Raw genomic sequence first — 8,790 nt, forward strand, 5'->3', positions numbered from 1 at the left:
GACTTCACTTTAACTTGATAACCTCCATAAAGATCCTATTGCCAAATCAAGTCCCACTCTGAGGTACCCGGAATAGGTCTCCAATATATTTTTTGGGAGGGCTACAATTCAGCCCATGACACCTCTCTTCCTTCCTTCTTTTTTAAAAAAAATTTTATTTATTGGTCCTTTTTAGTTATATATGGCAGCAGACTCCTTCTTTCGTATTAGCAGAACACTGAGTGTGACTGGCATGGCCATTTGTCATGATCTAGACAGCCACTAGACAACCATTTCTGAGACTCCCTTACAGTGAGGTGTGGCCATTTGTCATGATCTGACCAAAGATATGTAAGCAGGTGCCTGCGAGGGATTTCCTGGGGAATTTTTCTTTCTTGTAAAGAGGATGGCCCTCTCCTCTGGCTGCTTCCCTCTTTCCTGTTCCTGTCATGGAGGAGGGAGGCTGGAGTTGCCTTATGGTTACCATAACATCCTATGGCCACTGTACCAGCTGGGGCCACTCACCTCATGACTTTTGGTGAGCAAAATAATCCCCATCGGTGGGTGGGGAGGAATGAAGACCTGCAGCTGAGCTCCATCCAGACCAGAACACTACTTTAGGAGACCTGGGAATAGTGTGCCTCAAACTTTTGAACAAAGATGGCGCTAATCCCGTCTAGAGGCTTCTGTGGATTCAGGGAGCCAGTCCATGGGGAGCAAATTTCTGGGAGAGCCTAAATCAGTGCCTTCCCCTCATCTTCTAAATATGGGGGAATGCCTTTTAGGGTCTTGGTGAAGGACATGGGAGGCACGCAGACATCACTTCTAGCAACGAACTAAGAGTCACAGAGGAACAGGAGAGATGCAACCCATTCCCAGACATCGAGCGACAGCCATCGTAGCCCTGGGCTGCTATAACCAGAACCGTAAATGAAAGTCAAGTACAAGGCTTCCATTAGATATTTAGGTCTAATGAATACCTTATCTAAATTACCTTAGGAAAGTACATCTGGCTTCAAATTGTTCCAATTTGTCCATCCAAGATAAAACCGATGGTGTAGAATTTTAATACTGAATGCGCAGCAGTGTTTGTGTGAAGTCTGAGATGGAGTGGATCTCGATCAGGGATTTCTTCTGGTTTGTTTCAGAAGAAAAGAACCAAGAGGTTGTGGGTAGCTTGCATGATCTTTAGGAGGACCTGGGCCAAGATTTAGATGCTACAGAGACAGAAGCAAAACCAGCCAGGAGAAATTCCCAGGCGAGTTAGCTGTCACAGATGCAGTCACCATCGCATCTCCTCAGTGCCTGCGACACTCGGGACTGACGTGTCCCCAGAGCTGCCCCAGAATAACCGAAGGCCTCTGGCATCATGCCGCCATGAAGAGCCCTTCCCTGTGCTCACTCCTGTCACAAATGACAGGCTTGCTGGCGGAACTAGACCACCCCTCGCACTCAAGCCGTCAAGTCTCAGGAATAGTGTCTAACATTCCAGTCTCTGCAACAAAAAGCCAACGAGAAGAGAACCAAGAGGCATGGCTGGGCCTGTCAGAGCATCTGCTGCCGAAGATGACACCGACTCATGCCTGCCAGGGCCCTGCACTGGCCAGCGCAGCGCACTGCATATTTCTGTGCACTTCAGAATCTCTTCGGAATTGGAAATCCTTGCCGATTGGGGGTTCGTTATATTTTCAAAACCTTCTCATGCCAATGTAAAATGAGTACTGTTGCTTGCTTCTTGGAGGCTATTATCCCACACGTGCTGTTTAGCATGCATTTTCAAACTCCAGACACAGGCTGACTGCAGCAGTGCACCCCTGTAATTGCAGAGAGTCAGGAGGCTGAGGCAGGAGGATCATAAGTTTGAGGCCAGCCTTAGCCATACCTTGTCTCAAAAAAGGTGGGAGGGGGCTGGGGAGATAGCTTAGTCGGTAGAGTGCTTGCCTTGTAAGCATGAGGTCCTGGGTTTGATCCCCAGCACCCCCCAAAAAAAAAAAAAAAAAAAAAAAGTGGGAGGGAATTTGGGGATCTAGCTCAGTGGTAGAGCAGCCCTGGGTCCAATCCCCAGGACCACGAAATGAGTAAAAATAAAAATTCTGGCAGCCCTGGAACTGATGGAGAGGGCAATGTGCCTCATGTGCTGGACCAGGAGACCCTCCCAGGCCCTGTCCAGCTGCTTGTCTCCTGGCCGAGTACACTTTTCCTTTATGGTCTCATCCTCAGAAAGCCCCTGATGCCCGAGCTTGACTTCGGCCCCTGACTTTCTGAATTTGCAGCTGCGTGTGAGCCATCTCTTTTTGAGGTATCAGAGGAACATTCAGAAAAACATGACGACGTCCAAACTCACAGCCTTCCTGCTTCAACTTACTTTTCCTCCTGTGTTTTCTAGAAACCTCCAGCTTCTCTCTGCAGGTACTCTCTCCTCCATCTCCCACATCTAGTGTCCCTCCTGATCCTAGCACTTCTGCTGCGTCCACCGCTGGCCTTCCTCCCCTTCTTTCCGAAGGACGTGGGCTCCACAGGCACCTGGCATCTTGTCGGAACTTCTGACAGCCAAGCCTCTCAATACTCTCGTTTCCTTATTTTTATTAATTAATAAATTTTCTTAATTTTTATCGTTTGGGAAATATTTACATTTATTCATACATTAATATATTTTATAAACTGTATTACTTATTATATATATATGTATATACTTTCTTTTATTTGTGTACATAGACATTGAATCGAACCCTGTACACCTGGGTTTTATTCTTCCTGGGGCTGGTGACGCACACAGGCAGGCAGCTAGCTGCATATGTATATGGATAAATTTCTGTATTTTATATGCAAACATCTTCATACAGTTATGTGCAGACTTCCAGTTGTCCCACCCATATACATATATATATGCATATGTAAATGTGCAAATGTTTATCAGACAAGGCTTGTTTTGCTGAGGAGGCCAGATGGGTCTCAGCCTGGCATGGGTGACCTGAGAGACCCCTGGCTGCTGGCCCTGCCTCCTGCTGGCCTTACTCCTGGGACTATGCCCAGCTCTTTGCCTTGTGGATGCGCAGTTTCCAGTCTCCTCATTTCAAAAAACGATGGTAGGTTATTGTGGGATTAAATGAGTTTTTATGTGTGCGGAGTCCTCCGGGCAGGACCAATTTCCCCAAGGTCCAGTAGATAACGACCATCACTCACTGTCTCTTGCTGTTGTGGCAGGCGAGGATGTGGGAGCGGACCAGCAGGGCCTTCTGACGTGGTCTCGGTGACAGCTGGTGTAGCATGCGGTGCTCCTCTGGCCTCTGCCTCCCTGTGCCATCTCTACCCAGCAGCCCAACTTCCTACGTGGTGGCTGGAGATACCAGAGCAAGTGGCCCAAGATAAAACTGCACAGCTCTAGGGCCTTTCCTCATTGAGGGCAAAAGTCACTCCACCCACCCACCCACAGCAGCAGTCCCCAAACCTCCTTGGGCTAAAGGGGAGGAGACATAAATTCTGTTGGTGGGTGGAAGACCCCAGAAAACTTAGGCACCTTTTTAAAAGCCATCACAGAGTGACCATGAAGATGTTTTGTACCATTCACATAGTCTACCGTTTATCTCTGGTAGAATAACTAAAAGCATTTAAATACATTTAAAGACAGGCACACACTTTTCTGTCACAGAGACCTGATTCAAATCACAGACCTCATTTTGTTTTGTTTTTTCACAACTGGGGGTTGAACCCAGGCGTTCTTTCCTGCTGAGCGCCAGCTCCAGCCCTTTCTATCTTTCATTTTGAGACAGGGCCTTGCTAAATCGCCCAGGCTGGACTTGAACTTGCCATCCTCCTGCCTCAACCTCCAAGTAGTGAGCTGAATTAGAGGGGTGTGCTACCGAGTCAGCTATCAATGACATTTATAATGACAGATGTCCGAGATGTACACAGAGGAGGATACTACCTTAATAGTTATTTTCAGAAAAATAAACATATTTAATCTACCTCTTCCTGGTGGATGTCTGGAAATGTTTCCATCTGATGTGATTTTGCTTCTAAAGCTATGTCACCTATAAAAATTCTCTTATCCCAGGATTTTAAAAGGTTGAAATTTCCATGTTGTTTAGAACTCTTCCAAACTAAGATTTAAACTACAGTTTGAACCCAACTGTTACAAATATAAATATGACTCCTAATTGGTTTTTAAGAACAATTTGGGGAGATGCCAATCTAGCAAATTAATTCCAGAACAAACTTCTGCAAAACTGGTGGGTGCAATTGAAAACTCAAGAGTGGGTCTTTTTTTTTTTTTTTTTTTTTTTGATACCAGTGATTGAACCTAGGTGCACTTAATCACTGAGTCCTTTTTATTTTTTATCGACTGGCCTTGAATTTGCGATTTTCTTCCTCAGCCTCGGGAGCCACTGGGATTACAGGTGTGTGCCACCATGCCTAACCAGGAGTTGGTTTTAATAATCTTGGGCAATCCTTTCTTCTTCTTCTTCTTCCTTCACCTTCCCTTCCTCTTTCCTCTTTCCTCCTCCTTTTTCCTTCTTCTCTTTGGCTCTAAGGATCTTTCTAAGGTCATTTCTTTTTCAACTTTGATAGATATTAAATGCAAGCAACAAATAAACACCATTTAGAACAGAACTTCACCTTGCTTTATTGTGAGGTGTTAAATCAATGTTCAAAATAATGAAGCATGTCTAATCTCATGACTTTGATTTTAAAATATCAGCAAAATAGTTTTGGCATGTGTGTGTGATCGACAGGGTTTTTAGGATGAAGTGAAAAAAATAAAAATTCTTTAAAAAATTCTTTATTTCATCTTTTGAAAATTTCAATTTTGTGAACAGTGCTTGATCTACTTAGTGTGATTAGCAGTTTGTGATTGTGGTTTTAGATGAACCCAGCTGAGGTGCGACAGCAGTGTTGGCTCACACACTTTTCTGATGAGGGTGTGAAGGGGTACTGACAGCACTACCTTTGCCGGTGGGCTGTGCACCAGCGTTGGCAGGTGGCAGGTGAGTCCTCTTCGTGGCCTTGTGGCCACATGCCTCCTGGCTGTGTGGGAAGGGGCAGAGCCAAGGGCCTGGTCTTGAGGATCTATGTCAGGCATCGTCGACCTGCTCCAGGTGTCTCCAGAGTGTCACCAGGGAAGGCTGGTAGCAGCCTTGATGGTGTGAACGGTCTTCACATCTCTGTGGTATCTTGTGTCCTACACAGCCATCCTCTTCCCCAAAGAATTTGCCATCTGAAAATCACTTCTTCTTTGAGTGATTCCTCTTGATTCTTTAAAGCTCCAAGGACTTTACAAGAGGAAAAAAAAAAAATCTTGTTGTGCTAGTTGAGTCATGCTTTGTGAAAATGAGCAATTTATGCCCAGCATGATGCTACAGCAATATTGCATTAAGGCTTTGCAGAGAACATGTGTCTACTGAGAATTTTCTTACATGAGAGTAAAAATAAAGTCACTCTTCTTTTAACTTCTTGGCTAAGCTTAACAAAAAAAGTCTTCATTAAAAAAGACAATGAACTTAAAATACTGAATTCCTCATTTTTTCCTCTTGTCTCATGGTGAACGTCCAGTCCTGCTATTGAATCTCCCCTACAAACCATGTTACGATTCTCTGTCGGACTCATTTTCCCCATCTGTAAGGTAAGGACAATAATAATGCCTGCCATTTTTAAGTCTTAAGACATTTATTATTAAATTGACTTTTATTGATCAAGCGTGGTGGTGCATGTCTGTAATCCCAGCAGCCCGGGAGGCTGAGGCAGGAGGAGTGGAGAGTTCAAAGTCAGCCTCAGCCATTTAATGAGGCCCTAAGCAACTCCGTGAAAGCCTTTCTCAAAATAAAACTTAAAAAGTGCTGGGGATGTGTCTCAGTGATTAAGGCCCCTGAGTTTAATCCCTGGAACCTCCGTCAAATGACTTTTATTAATTAAATCCTCTGAGAAGGCCTAAGTAGGATTCCATTCTTCTGCAATTGACAACCTAGTTTCTAATACGAACTTCTCTACTTGCTATGATTGGATTTTGTGTGGTCTCCCATCATCCCAAATTCAGTAGAGCCAGAATCCTTCATGGCCTTATGAGTTGACTTTGAATTAGACACACATTGTAGCACAAACAGAACACGCAGAAGGCCAGGGCACAGCCTGCAGGTTCTGGGCAGCCTGGAGGGGCTGGCAGCTTCTCTCTGGCCTTTCCCTCACAGGGGACCCTCTGCCACCACACAGGCAGGACACTGATGTGTCCTTGAAGTAGATTTTGCCTCTCGCCCTTTCCTCCTCTCTCCCCTTCCCTCAGAGCCTCAGGACTTCCCCCCTCCCACCTGGGTTCAGGCTCCGGCACTTCAGCAATGGCAGCTGCCTGAGAGCCCGGGATCTCGGGGTTGAGGGGGCTTCTGCTGTTGCACGGAGCTCACTTGTTTTGCCTCTTGCCCTCTGCAAGTACTTTTATCTGTTAGGTGACTTCTCCCGGGGCTGAGGAACTATCAGAGGACTGGTGAAAAACTTTAAGAGGGGAAAAAGAAGAAAGGATGGACCTCAAACTATGAAAACAAATAAAACAAAATTAAGCAGCCTTTGGTTAAGCTAACAAACTGAAAATTATGCTGACATTATTAATTGATAAAAGGTCATTATTCGTAGAAGTAATTACACTTGGAAACAATTGGTGGTAGGTTAGATTATTTCCATTCAAAAGATTCCCAAGTATAGACCACGACTGGTTAGAAACTTTGATTACAGATCAAATGGTTTACTTATAGTAAATCATTTATTTTTATTTTATTTTTTTATTAGGTCATTATAGTTATACACAGAAGTTGGGTTCATTTTGACCAAGCCATACATGCATGGAATTTGCTTCACTCCATTTCAGTCTCCATTGTGTATGTGTATATATGTGTGAGTGTGTGTGTGTGTGTGTGTGTGTGTGTGTGTGTGTGTACACACCACAGGTTCTTAATCTATTCATCTATTGATGGACATTTGACTTTCGTGTAGGGTGAGAGCTAGGGGTCTAGTTTCATTCTTTTACATATGGACATCCAGTTTTCCTAGCACGCTTTCTTCGCCATTTATATTTCTGGCAACTTTGTCAAGTGTCAGAAGGCTGGGGGGGTTTGCCTCTGTGTGGTCCTCTCTGTTCCTTTGGTCTTCATGTCTACTTTGATGCCAATTCCATGCTCTTTTTGTTACTGTAACTCTGTAGCACAATTTGAGATCGGGTATTGTGGTGCTACCTGCATCGTTCTTCTTGCTCAGGATTGCTGTGGTCATTCTTAGTTTCTTATTCTTCCAAATGAATTTTTAAGACTATTTTTCATAGTTCTGTGAAGAACGTCATTGGTATTTTGATGGGGATTGCACTGAATTTGTATATTGCTTTTGGTAGTATGGCCATTTTGACAATATTGATTGTCTATTCAAGGACATGGGAGGTATTTCCATCTTCTAGGGTCTTATTCAATTTCTTTCTTCAGTCCTCTATAATTTTCATTGTAGAAATCTTTCAATTCCTTGAGGAGTAGATTAAAGTTCCAAGTTTTTTTTTTTTTTTTTTTTTAAGGTTATTGTGAATGGGTTGGTTTTCCTGATTTCTTCCTTGGTTGAATCACTGTACGGGAAAGCTATTGATTTATGAGTGTTGATCTTGTGTCCTGCTACTTTGCTGAATTCATTTATCATCTGTAAAAGTCTTCTGGTGGAGTTTTTTTGAGACTTCCAGATTTCGGAGCATGGTCATGGAGACATTTGTACTTCTTTTCCTCTTTGTAACTCTAATTTCCTTCTCTTGCCTGATTGCTTTTGGCTAGTGTTTCAAGGACTATATTGAATAGAAGTGTGAGTGCACATGTGTGTCTCATGCCTGATTTTAGAGGAAATACTTGCAGATTTTCCTTTGTTCACTATGATGTTGGCTTTGGGTTTGTTTTATACAACCTTTGTAATGCTGAGGTAAGTTCCTTCCATTCCTAGCTTCTCCAGCGTTTTTAACATGTATGGGTGCTGGACTTTATCAAAGGCCTTTTCTGCATCTATTGAGATGATCATAGGATTCTTGTCCTTAATTCTGTTTAAGTGATGGATTACATTTATTGATTTGTGTATGTTGAAAAAACCTGGCATCCTTGGGATGAAGCCTACTTGATCATGGGATATTATCTTCTTCTTTTTTTAATATATATTGTTTTAGTTGTAGATGGACATGTACCTTTATTTTATTTATTTATTTTTTTATGTGGTGCTGAGGATCGAACCCAGTGGTGGGCGAGCACTCTACCACTGAGCCACAATCCAGCCCAAGCCACAACCCCAGCCCATATTATTATCTTCTTGATGTGTGTTTTGAATGCGTTTTGCTAATATTAAGAATTTTCAGAGGGAGAATTATTTAAAATTTTTTTCAGAAAAACTCTACAATAATAGGGGTACATTCCTGCCCAGGAATATGGTCTCTCCATTTATTTGGGTTTTCTTTAATGTCTTTCAATGAAGTTTATAATTTTATTCTAAAAATATTTTATTTAACTTTTTCTAAAGTCTTTTTTGTTGCTTTTTAAAGGCATCTTTTAGTTTTTTCATTTTCTAATTGCTTGTTGCTGATATATGGAAATACAATTGATTTTAGTATTATCAATAGAGTATTGAGGAGACAAATGACACATTTTTAAAGTTTTTTTTTATCATCTTTAATTTTTTAGAGGCTAGATCTTAATATGTTGCCCAGGCTGATCTTCATCTCTTGGGCTCACATGATCCTCCCTCAACATCCTAGTAGCTAGGACTACAGGTGTGTACCATCACACCTGTAGCTATGAAATATTTATTAATTCTAAA

The sequence above is a fragment of the Sciurus vulgaris genome, assembly GCF_902686455.1.
Source record: "Sciurus vulgaris genome assembly, chromosome: 9".
NCBI lineage: Eukaryota > Metazoa > Chordata > Mammalia > Rodentia > Sciuridae > Sciurus > Sciurus vulgaris.